The 19,645-nt window shown below is 43.6% G+C and overlaps 1 protein-coding gene and 1 pseudogene across 5 annotated transcripts in view; both read left to right on the plus strand.

The window, feature by feature from the left end:
* Nucleotides 1-19,645, plus strand: part of LOC132378989 (glutamate receptor ionotropic, delta-1-like) — an 891,690-nt gene that overhangs the window by 430,479 nt on the left and 441,566 nt on the right. The window lies entirely within an intron of this gene.
* LOC132379283 (U6 spliceosomal RNA) lies at nucleotides 901-1,001 on the plus strand (annotated as a pseudogene).

The following is a 19,645-nucleotide window of genomic DNA, read 5'->3' on the forward strand; positions in this document are numbered from 1 at the left end:
GGGGGAAGAATTGTCGATGTTTCCGATCAAAACTCTGAAACACAGTTGCCCCAATATAGTTTGCATCAACTTCTCCGGAGTCCCCATTTTTGAATATTTTTTGCAATTTAGTACCTCAGTTTACTGCAAAGCCCATGTAACATCTGGACAATTTATTTCATGACATCAACAATTCTTTCCCCCTGACAGATGTTCCTCAACCCCGCTGAGTTCCTTCAGAAGACTGTTTGTTGCTCTAGATTCCAGCAGCTCCAGTCCCTTACAATTCCTTTTTAGATCCTTATTTTGTTTGTTGTCCACATTCAAACTGAGGATAGGGAGACTTCCTAGGAAATGGAATGTCATAGACTCTTAAAGCATTGAGGCAAGACCTTCGGGCTCTGAGTCCATTACCAATAGCTGTTGTGAGACATTCTGTACTGGAGGCAGTCGAGGATTTTAGAGCCATACATAGGATTATTCAGCATGAAAACAGGCCTTTCAGCCCAACTGGTCCATGCTAACCAAGATGCCCTATCCAAACTAGTCCCATTTGACAATGTTTGGCCCATAATCTTCTAAATCTTTCCAATCCATGTACTTTTCCTATTGTCTTTAAAAGTTGTTACTGTATCTCAGCAACTTCCTCTAGCAACACATTCCACATAAATTTCTCCAACCCTGGAAGAAAGAGGGTGCATTCACCCTATCTATACCCCTTGTGATTTCATTTACCTCAATAAGATCACCCCCCATTCTCCTACACTCCAAGAAATAAAGTCTGAGCCTGTCCAACCTCTCCCTACAGCTTGGCCCTTCAAGTCCTGGTGACATACTTATAAATCTTTTCTGCCCTCATTCCGGATGAAGAGCATCTTTCCTGTAGCAGGGATGTGATTTCAGTACAAAACTCAGACAATAGTGCTTGCAGTGCATATACTGAAATAGAAAGGATTCATGGAAGTTTAACATGATCCCTGGACAAGGATGACATGAAAATTCGTAAAGCATTCTATTTTTAAAGGAAAAAAAAGGCCGGTGAAATTTCTGATCATCATAGTGAGCCAAACAAAATGTCCCATTCAAGCACTCTAATATTCATCAGCCTCACCTGAACCCCCACCTTTGATCATAAGAGATTCTGCTGGTGCCAGAAACCCTGAGCAGTGCACAGAAAATGCTGGAGGAATTCAGCAGATCATGTAGCACCAATGGAGACGAATGAACAGTCGATGTTTCAGGCTGGGACCCTCATCAGGGACTGGAAAGGGGGTAAGAAGCTAGAATATTAAGGTGAAGAGAGGAGAAGGAGTACAAATTGGAAGGTGATAGGTAAAGCCAAGTGAGGGGGAATTTAGGTGGGGGGGAGTAATGAAGTGGTAAGATGGGAGGTGACAAGTGGAAAAGGTAAAGGGCAGAAAAAGATAGGAGAAGAAAGTGGCCCTTGGGAGAAAGGAGAGGAGGAAGGACATCTATGGGAGGTGATAGGCAGGTGAGGAAAAGAGAAGGGGTGAATGGGGAGCTAGTTTGGGGAGTAGAAAAAGAGAAGGAGGATGGGCAGAGAAATTACCAGATTAGAGAAATCAATGTTAGCTAGATAGATATCTGATGGACAGGGGAATCAAGGGATATGGGGACAAGGCAGGGACTGGGTATTGATAGTGAATGATCAGCCATGATCTCAGAATGGTGGTGCAGACTCGAGGGGCCGAATGGTCTACTTCTGCACCTATTGTCTATTGTCTATTAATGTTCATACCATCAAATCGGCAGTTACTGAGATGCAATAATGTGTTGCTCCTCTGATCTGAGAATGTCCTCTTCATAGCAGTAGAGGAGGCCATGGATCAACATGCTGGATAAGAATGGGAAATAGAATTAAAACGGATGGCCACTGGGAAAATCCACTTTCTTTGGCAGACAGAGCCAAGGTACTTGATGGAACATTTTGCCCAGTCTGTATCAGGACTCTTCAGTTGAGGCCACAGCAAGAGCACTGGATGCTTGGTGGATATTCTCCCCCCTTGAATACTTCTGCAATTTTTTATTATAGGTTATTGCTGAGTCTCTGTAACAAATTGTACAGTAATGTGTTGGAGTTAGAATAGGTTGGAGATGTCAGTCATCACCATAGTGAAAATTTTAATGGCACCATTATCTCTGTTGCCCCCATGACAACAGTGTTAAAGAGATTGAACAAGGCCAGTCCTGAGACTCCATAGTAGATCCAGGATCAGGGACAACCTAATTAACTGGAAATAAGCAGAGGCGTCAGGAACACTATGGAAAGAAAATGGTTTGTTTAGTGTTAATCTTCCTGAGTTAATTGGGCAATTAAAAGGACTGGAAATGCAAATTGATGGTGTGAACCTCACAGAGCATGTATGCCGGATTGAGAAGGAGCTAACAGATGGGATTGTCTCTGCTTCATGCAGAGGCTGTATTCAAACGCAGGGACTGGAGTAAATATTGGAGTTTAAAAAACGATGGTGAAGGAGAAAAATTCAGTAATTATTGTGATGAAAACTGCCATTATCAGATATTCTCCTGTTGTGAAAATGCTTGGCATTTCTGGAGGTGGATTTCATGTAATTTCGAGTCAGAAATAGCCTAGGTCTCTGATATAATAAATGTTATGTCATACATAATGTTCTATAATCTAGAATATCTCAGTTCCTGGCTTTTACATCAGATATTTCATATCAATTAACCATACTTATGGAATAAAAATAAATTGCTCTCAATGCCAAATAATCGACATATGCTTGGCATGTAAAGTAGTCCAAGAACAAAATACTGTAGTTACTGAAGATCTGAGAAAAAGCACAGGAAGTGCTCATGTGGTGAACTATGTGCCTGTCTGGACACGCCCCCTGCTGACTGCTCCTGTGGCTCCTCCCACAGGCCCCTGTATAAAGGCGATCTGAGGCCTGACGCTCGGCCTCAGTCTCCAGGACATTGTATGATAGACACTCACTCCTGGTTCCTTCTTCCAGTCAATAAAAGCCGATATCTCGCCTTACGTCTCAGTGTGAGTTATTGATGGTGCATCAGCTCATCAGGAAAGCCATCATCTGTGGAGAGAGGGAGAGAGAGAGAGAGAGAGAGAAACAAAGCTAATATTTTATGGTCAAAATCAATCATCAGAACTATCAGAATGTTCTCATCACGAGTCATCAGCCTGAAATATTGACTCTTTTGCTGTCTCCAAAGATGTTGCCAGACCTGTTGAGTATTTCTAATATTTTCTGTTTGTGGATGATCTGAAGACATTTTGAGAGCAATGATCTGCTTTGCTAGAAATGATCAGTTATGCTTGGATCTGCCAAGCACAACAGCTTAACTGGGCTACTTTAACAATGCTCCTGATTGGGGCTCCTGCGTGCAGGCAGAGATCCAATTTCCTGCTCAGTTATTCCCTGATCCCAGACTCTTGAACTCTACTGTTGGATTTTTCAGCGAGTCCAATGTGGGGGCAGGCAGTTCCACAGGTAACACCAGGCCTGGCCAAGGAAGCCTATCTGATCAGGATGGCACCGTTCCAATATTTCATTGGGAGACTAGTGAGAGAAAAGATGAATTCAAATTGATTTTTCTGCTGCTTTATTTAATTAAGATGATGTAAATCAAATCTTCACTCTTTTTGCCTGTGTTCCAGTGTTTTATTTAGAATAGGTATTGCACTATTTTTTTCCACAAAGGTCACCTGTGTAGCTGTAAAAGGTATTGGAATGCAGGTATCAAACACCAATGATGGAGAAAGAACAACAAAAAAACTGTCTCAGATAGATGATCCATGGCTCTTCTGATATAGACAAATGCTGCCGGACTTCCTGAATATTACAGTATTCCCTGAAATCAGTCATCTGTTTAATTGTCTATTAGTAAAACTGTACTGAGCAGATGTTATGGGAGGTCAGAGACACCAGTCCTCTTCAGGAGTGTTCTCCTGTTTTAGATTATGGTTGGTTCCATTATCCTATCTCTCACTGTCAGGAGCTTCAAAACCACCCTGATTCCTTGGCTTTCACCCAGATCATCACCTCATACATCTACGCCCCAGACATCTCCATGAAATTCTTCCCTTGTTGACTCCTTATCACCTGTTTGACACCATCATGATCTCCCACCTTCTCCCCTCCAACATCTCAATCTTTTTTTATGACCAATGATAGTTGATCAAATCCACCTACAGCATTGCCTGTCCTGTCCCTCATTATCTTCATAGACGTAGTAAATGCAAGAAGGGAGATTCACTACATCTGTGTGATTCTTCATCTCCACAGTGTTCTCCCCCATTGATCCATTGCTCCTTTCTTATCCTCTGAAAGCTCTTCTTCCCTCTTTAAGCTCATGGATGAGGGACCAGAGTGAGAGGTTTACTGTACAAGACCTATTGTTGCCCAAGTGGATGTGAGGGCATCATTGTGGGTGGACCTGGCATGAATTTTACTGTAGTCCTTCATTCAGTGACACTCAGGTTAGAAATTTCTGCAGTCTTCACCAATCGACCTCTGTTTTACTTTCTGCTCAGTTAAGCTGTGCTAGGTTTCCTTTTTATCACCTTGCCCTTTGGCACTCCACTGCCCTTTACAATTTATGTTGAACTTCTGTAGTGTTGCTCTCTCTTCTGCTAATTATTCAACTTCAATGTCAAGGGTGTTTTTTGTGTAGGAAAGATATACAAATCTAGAAATATTTTGAAGAATTCCCCACTTTGACTATGTTACTGATGTCAGGACAGGCATCAACTCTTTTTCCCACTGATGCCGCCTAACCTGCTGAATATTTTCAGCTTTTTGGCAGAGCTGATGCACATTGGGCTTGTTCACTGATATGACGGACTCAAATTACCTAAATATTAAAGGCTCTGTGCCAAGTGCAGGTATATGAGATTTATACAGATGAGTACAGATGGTCAACATAAACATGGTGGGCCAAATGGCCTATTTCCATGCTGTATGACTCGCTCTCTTTGACAAAAAGCAAAATGTGAGAAAGCACTAGTTTACATTGAAAACCAACATAGAGTCATAAAGTCTTACAGTGTGGAAACAGGTCCTTTGGCCCAACCAGTCCATGACAACCATGATTTCCTCTAAGCTAGTCCATTTGCCTATATTAGGCATATATCCCTCAAAAATAGCAGATGCAGTTTAATGCAGACAAGTGTGAGGTGTTGCACTTGGGAAGACAAACTAGGGGAGGACTTACACAGTGTAAGGTAGGGCACAAAGGAGTGTAGTAGAACAGAAGGATATGGGAATACAAAATTCTTTGGGAGAGATGTCACAGGTAGATAGGGTGGTAAAGAGAACTTTTGGCACATTGGCTATCATAAAACAAAATATTGAGTATGGGAGTAGGGATATTGAATTTATACAAGACATTGTAAGGCCTCATTTGAAGTATTGGGTGCATTCCTAGTCACCTACCTTCAGGAAAGATATCAATAAGATTGAAAGAGTACAGAAAAAATTGACAAGAACGTTGCTGGAACTTGAGGACCTGGATTAGAGGGAAAGTTTAAATAGGCTAGGACTTTATTCCCTGGTGCATAAGAGAATGAGGGGAGATTAATAGAAGTATAATGTATAGAAGTATAGTTGGTATTTAACACCATCATACCTCAGAAACTGGACGAGAAACTATCCTCCCTGTCTCTCAACACTTTCCTCTGTAACTGGATCCAGGACTTCTTAACAGTAAGGCCACAGCCAGTCTGCATAGGCAGCAACATCTCTAGTCCTGTTGCACTGAGCACTGGTGCTCTCCAAGGCTGTGTGCCCAGCCCACTGCTGTTCACACTGCTGACTCATGACTGCACAGCAGGATTCAGCTCAAGCCATGTCACCAAGTTTGCAGATGACGAAACAGTGGTTGGCCTCATCAAGAATGGTGGTGAGATGGAGTATCGAGAGGAAGTGGAGTGGCTGGTGCACTGGTGCGAAAAGAACACACCTTAATGTGGAGAAGGCAAAGCAAATCATTGTGAGCTTCAGGAAGGGGCAAATGCACCATCCCCCTCTGCGAATATATGGCTCCTCCATAGAGAGAATTAAGAGCACTAAGTTCCTGGGAATTCACATCATGGATGACCTCACCTGGTCCCTTAATATCACCTCCCTGAACAAGAGGGCACAGCAGTGCTTCCACTTCCTAAGAAGATTGAGGCAAGCAAGGCTCCCTCCCATTTCTTAACTGGGTTTTACCGGATCAGTACTGAGAGTGCCCTGACAAGTTGCTTCCGTCTTGTATGGGAGTAGAATCAGAATCAGAATAGGTTTAATATCACCAGCATATATTGTGCAAGCGTTTAACTTCGTGGTGTTACGCCTGCAGCCCCCTCCTTTTTGAGAATCGCAGGATCGCTATTGATTTGGGTCAGGAGACTCAGGAAATGAGAGAGAGAGACGTGCGGAATGTCTTGACCCCCCCGGCGATATAAAAGCTACGGGAAACGGCCATTGTCTCTTGGAGACGGACTTGTGTATTACAATACTGTGCTACGTGGAAGCCCACAGGCAAAGTGGGCTGGTTGAGGGAGGGATTGCATCACCCCCAACCTGATTGACATCTGCGACCCTGTGAGTCAGGATAAAAGAGGGTTTGTGGGAACAGCCCCTCAGACGCACCAGAAGAAACGCTAGCGATCCCGTAATAGCGGAAGCCGATGGGAGGAGGCCACGTGCTTTCGGTTCCATTTGCCCCAGAACCGGTGGCTTTTACCACGGAAGAACGGCTTTTAGCTAACAATGGGGAAACCAACTCCCAATGACTCTCAAAGGGTTGACATCATAAAAGGGACTGGGCAAGTTTTAACCCGTCTTTCTCTCCAACCAAAACGCTGCAGCTTGAACGAACTAACAGTGACTTTTATATTTCCATCAGATGATACATTATCCCCAGACAACGATAGAGCTATTTCTTATTGGTTATTATTATACCCGCGCTTTTAGATTTAGTATTGATGACGTATATTATCTGTATGTTTGCAATGATGTTATTTTGTGTATTTTTATCAATAAATACTGTTAAAAATAGTACCATCAGACTTCAACGGACCTCTCTATCTTTGCTGGTAAGTGACCCAGTTACGGGGTTCGTAACAGTGGCAGCAGTACAATGCAATACAAGATAAATACAGAATAAATAAATAAATTACAGAAAATATATACTGTATATGTATATTAAATAGTTAAATTATAAACACTGCAAAAAAACAGAAATATTTTTTTAAAAGAGAGAGGTAGTGTTCATAGGTTCACTGTCCATTTAGGAATCGGATGGTAGAGGGGAAAGAAGCTGTTCCTGAATCTCAGAGTGTGTGCCTTCAGGCTTCTGTACCTCCTTCTTGACAGTAACAATGAGAAGAGGGCATGTCCTGGACAGCTCCTTGAAGGTGTCTTGGATACTATGGAGACTAGAAATTCTCCTCATGGAGCAGTCAAGCATCAGACTGGAAGTCCCTACAAAGGATTGTGAGAACAGCTGGGAGGATCATAGGGGTCTCCCCACCATCCATCCGGGACACTTATCAGGAGCACCGCGTACACAGAGCCCTTGGTATTATTAAGGACCCCAGCCATCCATCCAGCATCCTCTTTGACTTCCTACCATCAGGCAGGAGACCCTGTTGCATAAAAACAAGAACGGTCAGGGTGAGAAACAGTTTGCTCCCCCATGCCATTAGGCTTCTGCATCGTATTCGAAGTGTCACTGGTTAATCTGTTCCATACATTACAATATTTAATATTAATGCACTTTAGTTTGCTATTTATGCATGATTCACCTGTACATTTTATTCTTATCTTCATAAGTTGTCATGTGTAATGTGTGTTATGTGTACTACTGTGCTTTACACTCTGGTTTGGAGAAACATCTCATTTCTATTTACATTATATGGTTATATATGTTATGTACAATACATGTAATATAGTTAAATGACAATAAACTTGAGTTGAAGTACACAAAATTATGAGAGGTGTAGATAGGGTAATTGCAAACAGACTTTTTCCACTGATGTCGGCTGAGATTAGAAATAGAGGCCAGGGGTTAAGAGTGAAAGGTGAAATGTTAAAGGGGAACATGAGGGTAATCTTCTTCACTCGGGCAGGTGCGAGTGTGCAACAAGCTGCCAGGGGAAGTGTTGAATGTGGATTTGATTTCAACATTTAAGAGAAGTTTTGATAAGTAAATGAATGGGATGGGTATGGAGTGCTATGGTATGGCTGCAGGTCGATGGGACTGGGCAAGGTAATAGTTTGGCATGGACTCGAGGGGCCGAAGGACGGTTTTCTGTGCTGTAGTTTTCTATAATTATAACTCTGACTATGGCTGTGCAGACTCCTGTCTTTCCTTGATGGAAAGTTGGATCATCAACTCTGGTTTCTCTCTTACAGATGCTGCCTGACCTGCTAACTATTTCTGCCATTTTCTTCTTTTATTTAACATAAATGACTAGGGAATATTGGGGTTGGGATTTATTTTGCATTTTATAGGGAATCAAAATTCACCCTAAAAAGATCAATTTAACTGAATTTTAAGAGCAATATGAAACAGAGGAACTGCAAAATGTAAAATGTTTCAGAGGTAATATTCAGCTGTAATTAATAATGCATGACTTTTTATATCAAACATTTATAATCTTCCTACACTTCTACATTTACGGAGTTGTTGAAATATTGCTAATTAGTAGCAGCAATAGATTCTTATTAAATTCCTATTAATTATTAACAGTTTTACCATAAAATGCTCTAGTATAGTATAGTGGGATTTCAAGAACTATCACGTGCCTTTTGGTGATGAGTACGATATGATCAACAAAGTTGAAAAGCTCTCATTGAGAAGCAGGCCATTCAGTCCATCAAACCCACGTTCACCAAGCACCCATTTATATCAAAGTATGTATACATTATATAACCCTGAGATTCATCTCCTCACAGGCAGCCACAAAACACAGAGGCCCAAAAGAATCCATATAAAAAAAGACTGTTGAACATCCAATGTGCAGAGCAAATAAAACAAGTCATGCAAGCAACAATGAACTGAAATCTACATAGAGAGTTAATCCACAGACCATTAGTTCATTGCAGAGCCGAGCAGTGAACTGAACTGGTCTGTCTCTCACCTCAGAGATCAACACACTGACCTTTTCAATCTGGCCAGGTGCCTAAGCTGTCATCCAAATATGGGTCTCGTTGCTTCAATATATTCTGGGGCCTGGGCCCTGCCACCTCGATTCAGCCTGTACCCACCCTTTCCGATTTGACCCGGTGTTTGAATCGTGGTTCAAACATTGGGTTCAGTCGCTCTGGGCCCTGGACCCTGCCGTCTCGACTTGCCCTGTCCCCAACTTTTCTAGTTTAGTTTGGTAGTCTTCCTCACTCTTAGCGTCAGGCCAACTGCCTCACCTCAGCTCGGTTCTGCCAAATCGAATTGCCTCTAGGCTGACTGGGAAGTTAAAGGTTGTCGTTTGCAATGATCGTTTACCAGAAAGATTGACTAACAAAGTACTTTGCTACATCCTTCTGAATGCTCGGCTGTCCACTCCCTCCGCACTAATCCTAACTTTACCATCAAAACCTGCAGATAAGGGAGGTGTTGTAGTAGTCTGACTTCTACCTTGCTGAGGCCCAGCGCCAACCCTCAGACACCTCCTCTTACTTACCCCTTGAACAGGACCCGCTAAGGAACACCAGTCTATCATCTCCCACACCATCACCAACCGTACTGACTCTGGGGATCTCCCATCCACTGCCACCAACCTTATAGTTCCTGCACCCCGCACCTCCCGTTTCTAATTCCAACCCAAGATCCTCAAACCTGCTTGTTCAGGTAGACCCATTGTTTCAGCTTGTTCTTGCCCCACTGTACTCATATTGGCATACCTCAACTCTGTTTTATCCCCTCAGTTCAGTCCCTTCCCGCCTACATCTGCAACAGCTCACACACTCTTGATCTTTTCAAGGATTTCACGTTCCCTGACCACATTATCTTATTTTTATTGTGGAGGTCCAGTCCCTATACTCCATCCCCCACCAGGGAACCCTTTCTTTTTTTGTTTCTTTCTGGACAACAGACCCAATCAGTTCCCCTCCACAACCACTCTTCTCTGCCTGGTGGAACTTGCCCTCGCTCTAAATAATTGCTCCTGTATTTCGTCCCATTTCCTTCAAACAGAACGGGTAGCCATGGGCACTCGCATGGCTCCCAGCTGTACCTGCCTGTTTGTCAATTACATGGAACAATCTATGTTGCAAGCCTACACTGGTGACCATCCTGCATGTTTCCTATGCTACATCAATGAGTACATTGGTTCTGCTTCCTGCACCCATGCTGAACTTACAGACTTTATCCACTTTGCCTCCAACTTCCACCCAGCCCTCAAATCCAACTGGTTAATTTCTGACATTTCCCTACCCTTTTCCGAGCTCACTGTCTCTATCTCTGGACAGCTTATTTACCGATGGCTATTGTAAACCAATGGACTCTCACAGTTGCCTGGACTATACCTTATCCCACCCTGCTGCTTATAAAAATGCAATTCCTCCATCTCTGCTGCATCTGCTCTCAGGGTGAGGCTTTTCATTGCAGAAGGAGATGTACTCATTTATCAAAAAAAGGGGTTTCCCTTCCAACACCATCATAAGGCCATAAGATACAGGAGCAGAATCAGAATCAGAATCAGGTTTATTATCACTGGCATGTGACGTGAAATTTCTTAACTTAGCAGCAGCAGTTCAATGCAATACATAATCTAGCAGAGAAAGAAAAAAATAATATTAATAAATAAGTACATCAATACATATACGTATATTGAATAGATTAAAAAACCGGCAAAAACAGAAATATTGTATACTAAAAAAAGTGAGGTAGTGTCCAAAGATTCAACGTCCATTTAGGAATCAGATGGCAGATGTGAAGAAGCTGTTCCTGAATCGCTGAGTGTGTGCCTTCAGGCTTCTGTATCTCCTTCCTGATGGTAACAGTGAGAAAAGGGCATGTCCTGGGTGCTGGAGGTCCTTAATAATGGAAGCTGCATTTCTGAGACATCGCTCCTTGACGATGTCCTGGGTACTTTGTAGGCTGGTACCCAAGATGGAGCTGACTAGATTTCCAACCTTCTGCAGCTTCTTTCGGTCCTGTGAAGTAGCTCCTCCATACCAGACAGTGATGCAGCCTGTCAGAATGCTCTCCATGGTACAACTATAGAAGTTTTTGAGTGTATTTGTTAACATGCCAAATCTCTTCAAACTCCTAATAAAGTATGGCTGCTGTCTTGCCTTCTTTATAACTACATCGATATGTTGGGACCAGGCTAGATCTTCAGAGATCTTGATACCCATGAACTTGAAACTGCTCACTCTCTCCACTTCTGATCCCTCTATGAGGATTGGTATGTGTTCCTTCAGCTTAACTTCTTGAAGTCTACAATCAGCTCTTTCGTCTTACTGATGTTGAGTGCCAGGTTGTTGCTGTGGCACCACTCCACTAGTTGGCATATCTCACTCCTGTACACCCTCCTGCCACCACCTGAGATTCTACCAACAATGGTTGTATCATCAGCAGATTTATAGATGGTATTTGAGTTATGCCTAGCCACACAGCCATCTGTACACCATTTGGCCCATTGAGTCTGCTCCGCCATTCAATCATAGGCTGATCCAATTCTTCCCATACCCTTTCATGCCCTGGCTAATACAGAACCTATCTATCTCTGCCTTAAATACACCCAATGACTTGGCCTCCACAGCCATTGGTGACAACAAATTCCACAGATTTACCAACCTCTGACTGAAGTAATTTCTCTGCATCTCTGTTCTAAATGGACATCCTTCAATCCTGAAGTGGTGCCCTCTTGTCCTAGATTCCTCTACCATGGGAAATAGCTTTGCCATATCTAATCTGTTCAGGCCTTTTAACATTTGGAATGTTTCTATGAGATCCCCCCCACCTCATTCTCCTGAACGCCAGGGAATACAGCCCAAGAGCTGCTAGATGTTCCTCATAAGCTAACCCTTTCATTCCTAGAATCATTCTTGTGAATCTTCTCTGAACCCTCTCCAATGTCAGGATATCCTTTCTAAAATAAGGAGCCCAAAACTGTGCACATCACTCCAAGTGTGGTCTCATGAGTGTCTTATAGAGCCTCAGCATCACATCCCTGCTCTTATACTCTATACCTCTAGAAATGAATGTCAACATTGTGTTCACCTTCTTCACCACCGACTCAACCAGGAGGTTAACCTTTAGGGTATCCTGCACAAGGACTCCCAAGTCCCTATGTATTTCTGCATCTTGAATCCTCTCCCCATCTACATAATAGTCAGCCCGTTTATTTCTTCCACCAAAGTGCATGACCATACACTTCCCAAGGCACATCAAGACCCTCACTGGACCCCCTGCAGTTTGCGTACTGTTCCAACCATTCAACAGATGATGATATTGCCATCACCCTCCACCTGGCCCTAACCCACTTGGACGAAAAAGACACGTACGTTCAAATGCTGTTCATAGACTTCAGTTCAGCATTCAACACAATCATCACTCAGAAACTGATTGGAAAGCTGAGCCTACTGGGCATGAACACCTCCCTCTGCAACTGGATCCTAGACTTCCTGACTGGGAGACCTCAGTCAGTCTGGATCGGGAGCAGCATCTCCAACACCATCACACTGAGCACGGGGGCCCCCCAGGGCTGTGTGCTCAGTCCACTGCTGTTCACTCTGCTGACCCACGACTGTGCTGTAACACCCAGCTCGAACCACATCATCAAGTTCACCGATGACACGACCGTGGTGGGTCTCATCAGCAAGAACGACGAGTCAGCTTACAGAGAGGAGGTGCAGCAGCTAACGGACTGGTACAGAGGCAACAACCTGTCTCTGAATGTGAACAAAACAAAAGAGATTGTTGTTGACTTCAGGAGGGCACAGAGCGACCACGCCCCGCTGAACATTGATGGCTCCTTGGTAGAGGTTATTAAGAGTACCAAATTTTTTGGTGTTCACCTGGGGGAGAATCTCACCTGGTCCCTCAACACCAGCTCCATAGCAAAGAAAGCCCAGCAGTGTCTCTACTTTCTGCAAAGGCTGAGGAAAGTCCATCTCCCACCCCCTATCCTCACCACAGTCTACTGGGGTTGTATTGAGAGCATCCTGAGCAGCTGAGCATCCTGAGCAGCTGCATCTCTGTCTGGTTCGGAAATTGCACCATCTTGGATCGCAAGACGACCCTGCAGCTGATAGTGAGGTCAGCTGAGATCATCGGGGTCTCTCTTCCCACCATTACAGACATTTACACTACACGCTGCATCAGCAAAGCAAAAAGCATCATGAAGGTCCCCACACATCCTTCATACAATCTCTTCTCCCTCCTACCATCTGGGAAAAGGCATTGAAACATTCGGGATCGCACAACCAGACTGTGTAACAGTTTCTTCCCCCAAGCTATCAGACTCCTCAATACCCAGAGTCTGGACTGACACCAACCTACTGCTCTCTACTGTGCCTATTGTCTTGTTTATTATTTATTGTAATTCCTGCTCTGTTTTGTGCACTTTATGCAGACCTGGGTAGGTCTGTTCTCTTGTGTAGCTTTTTTCTGTGTTGTTTTTACGTAGTTCAGTGTAGTTTTTGTTTTGTTTCATGTAGCACCATGGTCCTGAAAAACATTGTCTCATTTTTACTGTGTACTGTACCAGCAGTTATGGTCGAAGTGACAATAAAAAGTGACTTGACTTGACATTGTAATCCATATGCCACTTCTTTGTCCATTCCCCTAAACTATCTTAAGTCTCTCTGCAGGCTCTCTATTTTCTATCATCTGAAAATTTATCTACAAATCCATTAGTCCTATATTCCAAATCATTAACATACATTGTAAAAAGCAGTGGTCCCAACACTGACCCCTGTGGAACTCCACTGGTAACCAGCATCCAGCTAGAATAGGATCCCTTTATTCCCACTCTGTTTTCTGCTGATGCTCCATCCATGCTAGTAACTTCCCTATAATTCCATAGGGTCTTATCTTGCTAAGCAGCCTCATGTCGGCACCTTGTTAAAAGCCCTCTGAAAATCCAAGCACCACATCTACTGCATCTCCTTTGTCTATCCTGCTTGTAATTTCCTCAAAGGAATGCAGGAGATTTGTCTGGCAGGATTTTCTTTTCAGGAAACCATGCTGGCTTTGGCCTATCTGGTCATGTGCGTCCACGTACTCTGTAATCTCATCCCTAACAATTGATTCCAACAACTTCCCAGCCACTGATGTCAGGCTAACAGGTCTATAGTTTCCTTTCTGCTGCCTCCCACCCTTCTTAAATAGTGGTGTAACATTTGCAATTTTCCATTCATCTGGTACAATGCCAGAATCTGTCGATTCTTGAAAGATCATTGCTAATGCATCCACAATCTCTCCAGCTACTTCCTTCAGAACCGAGGATGCATTCCATTAGGTCCAGGAGATTTATTCACCCTCAAACTAATAAGCTTCCTGAGCACCTTTTCGGTCGTAATTTTCACTGCACTTACTTCACTTCCCTGACATGCTTGAATGTCTGATATGCTGCAGACGTCTTCCACTGTGAAGACTGATGCAAAATACACATTCAGTTCTTCTCCCATCTCTGCATCTCTCATTACAATATCTGCAGCATCATTTTCTATTGGTCCTATATCTACCCTCAACTCTCTTTTACTCTTTATATATTTAAAAAAATATTTTAGTATCTTCTTTGATATTAGTCACCAGCTTCCTTTCATAATTCGTCTTTTCCTTCCTAATGACCTTCTTAGTTTCCTTCTCCAAGTTTATAAAATCTTCCCAATCCTTTATAGTCCCACTAGCTTTGGCTTCCTTGTATGCCCTTTCTTTTGCTTTTACTTTGGCTTTGACTTCACTTGTCAGCCATGGAAATATCCTTCTTCCATTCAAAAATTTTTTCTTATTTGGAATATATCTGTCTTGCACTCCCCTCATTTGTCGCAGAAATTCCAGTCATTACTGCTCTGTTGTCTTTCCTCCTAATGTCCATTTCCAGTCATCTTTGGCCAGTTCCCTTCTCATGCCATTGTAATTTCCTTTATTCTACTGAAATACTGACACTTGGAATTTAGTTTCTCTTTCTCAAATTTCAAAGTGAACTTGATCATATTGTGATCACTGTTCCCTAAGGGTTCCTTAACCTTTAGCTCTCTTATCACCACCAGATCATTGCACAATACCCAGTCCAGCACAGCCGATTCCCTAGTGGGCTCAACAACAAGCTGTTCTAAAAAACCATCCCATAGACATTCTACAAATTTTCTCTCATGAGGTCCAGTTTTTCCCAATCCACTTTCATGTTAAAATCCCCAATGATTATCATAACATTGCCCTTCTGCCTTTTCTATCTCCTGCTGTAATTTGTAATCCACATCCCGGCTGCTGCTTGGAGGCCTGTATACAACTTACATTAGGGTCCTTTTACCCTGGCCATTTCTTAACTCAACCCATTGAGACTCTACACCTTCTGATCCTTTGTCATCCCTTTCTAATGATTTAATTTTCTTTCTTATACACAGGGCCACACCACCCCCTCTGCCTGCTAACCTATCTTTTCGATACACCGTATATCCTGGGCTGTTCAGCCTCCAATGGCAGCCATCCTTTATTCAAGTTTCAGAGATGGCCACAACGCCATACTTGCCAATCTGCAGCTGAATTTCAAGATTGTCTATTTTATTTCTTATGCTGCGTGCATTGAAGTACAACACTTTCAGTCCAGTATTAGCTGCTTTCTGTTTTAACTGCACCATGCCTCTATTGTACCGTAGATCATCCCACTGGCTGTGATTATGTCTTATCTCTTGCTTCTCCTATCATCTCTGTTGCATGCTATCTTTGATTTATTTCTGTTTCCCTTTCCTCAGCCCTATCACTCTGTTTCCCATCCCCCTGCCAAATTAGTCTAAACCCTCCATAGCAGCTCTATTAAACCTGCCTGCTAGAATATTGGACTCCTTTGGGTTCAAGTGTAACCCATCTCCTTTGTACAGGTCGTATCCCCCCCCCCCAAGAAAATGCCCCATTGATCCAGGAACCCGAAGCCCTGCCCCCTACACCAGTCTCTCAGCCACACATTAATAAGCCTTATCATGCTATTCTTGCACTCATTAGCACATGGCACAGGCAGCAATCCTGACATTATGACCCTGGAGGTCCTGCTTTTCAGCTTCCTACCTAACTCCCTGAGTTCTTTCTTCAAGACCTCCTCCATTTTCCTACCTATGTCATTGGTACCAATGTGTACCAAGACTTCTGGGTGTTTACCCTCTCTCTTCAGAATACACTGCACCTGATCCGAGACAGCTCGTACCTTGGCACCTGGAAGGCAACACACCATGCGGGTATCTCTACCAGGCTGACAGAACCTCCTGTCTGTTCCCCTCACTGTGGAATCCCCTATGACTACCACATTCCTCATCTTCCTCTCTCCCTTCTGCACCACAGAACCGGGCTCAGTGCCAGAGACCTGATTGCCGTGGTTGTCCTCTTTCAGGTCACAACATAATCCAAAACGAGATAACTGTCACTGAGGGGGATGGCCACAGGGGTGCTCAGTACTCTCTGATCTCTTCCCTTCTCCTCCCTGACAGTCACCCACTTATCTAACTTCTGTAGCCTCGGGCGACGAACTCCCTGTAGCTCCTATCTATTTCCTGCTCACTTTCCCTCATAAGCTGTAGGTCATTGAGCTGCAGCTCCAGATCCCTAACACGGTCTCTCAGGAGCTACATCTCAGTGTACCTGGCACAGATGGGAAACTAGAAGAGTTCCAGGATTCCGACATCTGACACCCAGAGCAAAGTACAAACCCTAAAGACATGCTCTCTAATCTTCAAAAAATGCAGGGAAGAAACAAAGCCCACTTACTCACTTACCTTGCTGAAGCTTGAATGAGCCAAGGCCCTACTACTCTGACTCAGAGTGCTCTGTCGATGACTGCTCCTTTGATGACCACTCTGCTAGGTAGGGTCTTCCTGTTATGCCTGAACCTTCTCTGCTCTCCAACGCACGGCTGGTGCTCTGGTTATAGCCGAGTTTTCACGAATCTTTCCCCTTTTAAACTTCACTCCCGGACCTATGCACCGCCTCCTCACTCAGAGTTCTCCAACTCACGATTGGTGTGCCGTTTATCAACACTACCCTCAACCGTATCTCTTCCATTTCACATACGTCTGCTATTACCCCATTCTCCCGTCACACTACCAAAGATAGAGTTCCTCTTGCCCTCACCAACCACCCCACCAGCCTCCGCATCTGGCACACAATTCTCCAAAACTTTCGCCACCGCCAACTGGATCCCACCACCAAATACATCTTTCACTGCCCACTTTCTGCTTTCCACAGGGATCGCTCCCTACGACTCCGTTGTCCAATCATTCCTCTCCACTGATCTCCCTCCTGGCACTTATCCTTGTAAGCAGAGAAAGCGCTTCATCTGCCTTAACACCTCTCCCCTCGCCACCATTCAGGGCCCCAAACAGTCCTTCCAGGTGAGGCGACTTCACCTGTGAGTCTGTTGGGGCCATCTACTGCATTTGGTGCTTCTGGTGTGGTCTCTTGTATATCGGTGAGACCTGACATAGATTGGGAGACCACTTCACCGAGCATCTATGCTCCATCCACCAGAATAAGCGGGATCTCCCAGTGGCCACCCATTTCAATTCCACTTCCCATTCCCATTCCAATATGTCCATCCATGGCCACCTCCACTGTCATGTTGAAGCCACACTTAGGTTGGAGGAACAACATCTTATATTCTGTTTGGGTAGCTTCCAACCTGACAGCATGAACATCGATTTCTCAAACTTCCAGAAATGCCTCCACACCCCCCACCCCTTTACCATTTCCCAATCACTCATCTCTCTCTCAAGTTATCTCCTTACCCACCCATCGCCTCTCTCTGGTGCTCCTCCGCATCACCCCCACTCTCCTGCCTTTCTTCTTTCTGCCATGGGCTTCTGTCTCTTTCACCAATCAACTTCTTAGCTCATTGCATCATCCCTCCCTCTCCAAGTTTCACCTAGTGCCTGGTGGTTCTCTTTCCCCTCTTCCCACCTTTTAAATCTACTCCTCAGCTTTTTTGCTCCAGTCCTGATGAAGGGTCTTGGCCTGAAACGTCAACTGTACTTTTTTTCCATAGATGCTGCCTGGCCTGCTGAGTTCCTCTAGCATTTTGTGTGTGTTGTTCGGATTTCCAGCACCTGCAGATTTTCTCTTGTTTGTAACAAACACACACAAGATAATTAGGTGTTTTCTTTATTTCATCAGCCACCAGTCAGCAGTCACTGTGATTTACCAGCACCATCATAAACTGGAATTCAATGATAAGACTGGATCCAGTGATGTGATATGAATCTAATTTTTTTCTACCCACATTTCCATTAATTTCCCGCTGATTCAACACCTACAAGCTGAGGGCAATTAATATATTAACCCAGATATCTTTGAAATGTAGGAAGAAAGTGGAGGAAATTGCCATGATTATTGGAGAGCATGCAAGTTCCACACAGACCACACTGAGGAGGTCAGGATTGAGCCGGATTTTCTAAAGATGCAAGGAAGCAGCTTAACCAGCTGTGCCTCTGTGCTGGCTAAGGCTTGTTTGAAAAAAATTATATTCCCTGGGCATTCAGGCTCCATAATGGTGAACAGTTGACTGTATGGCCAGATTTCCTATTTAAGTAAATATATGCAAGAAACTGGCAGATAACCGTACCACACAGCTACAGGCCCTCCTGTGAAAGTTCAAAGTTCACTGTTCAAAGTAAATTTATTATCAATGTACACATCACCATTTCCAAACCTAAGATTCGTTTTCCTGCAGACATACTCAATAAATCCAGAATCGAATATTAACAATAGTAGAAACAAAGAAAGACTGCACTAACATGGGCATTCAATCAGTGTGCAAAACTGGTTGAAAACAATGCCAATCATGAAACTAATTTAAACAAATTCCATTTGCTTGCACATTGTCTATACTACTCTGTTTCCTTACCTGATCATGTACCTGTCTGAATGCCTCTTAAATGTAAAATGTCTTCGGAGGACCTGTCTTGGGTCCTGCACCTAAGTATTAATTACAACAGCGCCTCAACTTCCTTAGGAGTTTGCGGAGATTCAACATGACATCTAAGACTTTGACAAACTTCTGTGGATGTGTGGTGGAGAGTATATTGACTGGCTGCATCACAGCCTTGTATGGAAACACCAATGCTCTTGAATGTAAAAACTTGCAAAAAGTAGTGGATATGGCCCAGTCCATCATGGGCAAAACCCTCCCCACCGCTGAGCACATCTACATGAAACATTGTCACAGGAAAGCAGGATCCCTCATCAGTGATGCCCACTACCTAGGACATACTTACTTTTCACTGCTGCCATCAGGGCAAAAGTACAGGAGCCTCAGGAGTCATGCCATCAGGTTCAGTAACAGTTATTACCCCTCACCAATCAGGCTCTTGAACTAAAGGCGGTAACTACTCCATTTCACTTGTCCCATCACTGAGATGTTCCCACAAACTATTAACTCACTTTCAAGAGCTCTTAATCTCATGTTCTCAATATTTGTTCATTATTATTACTTATTTATTTTTGTCTCTCATTGATTCTATTA

The sequence above is a fragment of the Hypanus sabinus genome, chromosome 21 (genome assembly GCF_030144855.1).
Source record: "Hypanus sabinus isolate sHypSab1 chromosome 21, sHypSab1.hap1, whole genome shotgun sequence".
NCBI lineage: Eukaryota > Metazoa > Chordata > Chondrichthyes > Myliobatiformes > Dasyatidae > Hypanus > Hypanus sabinus.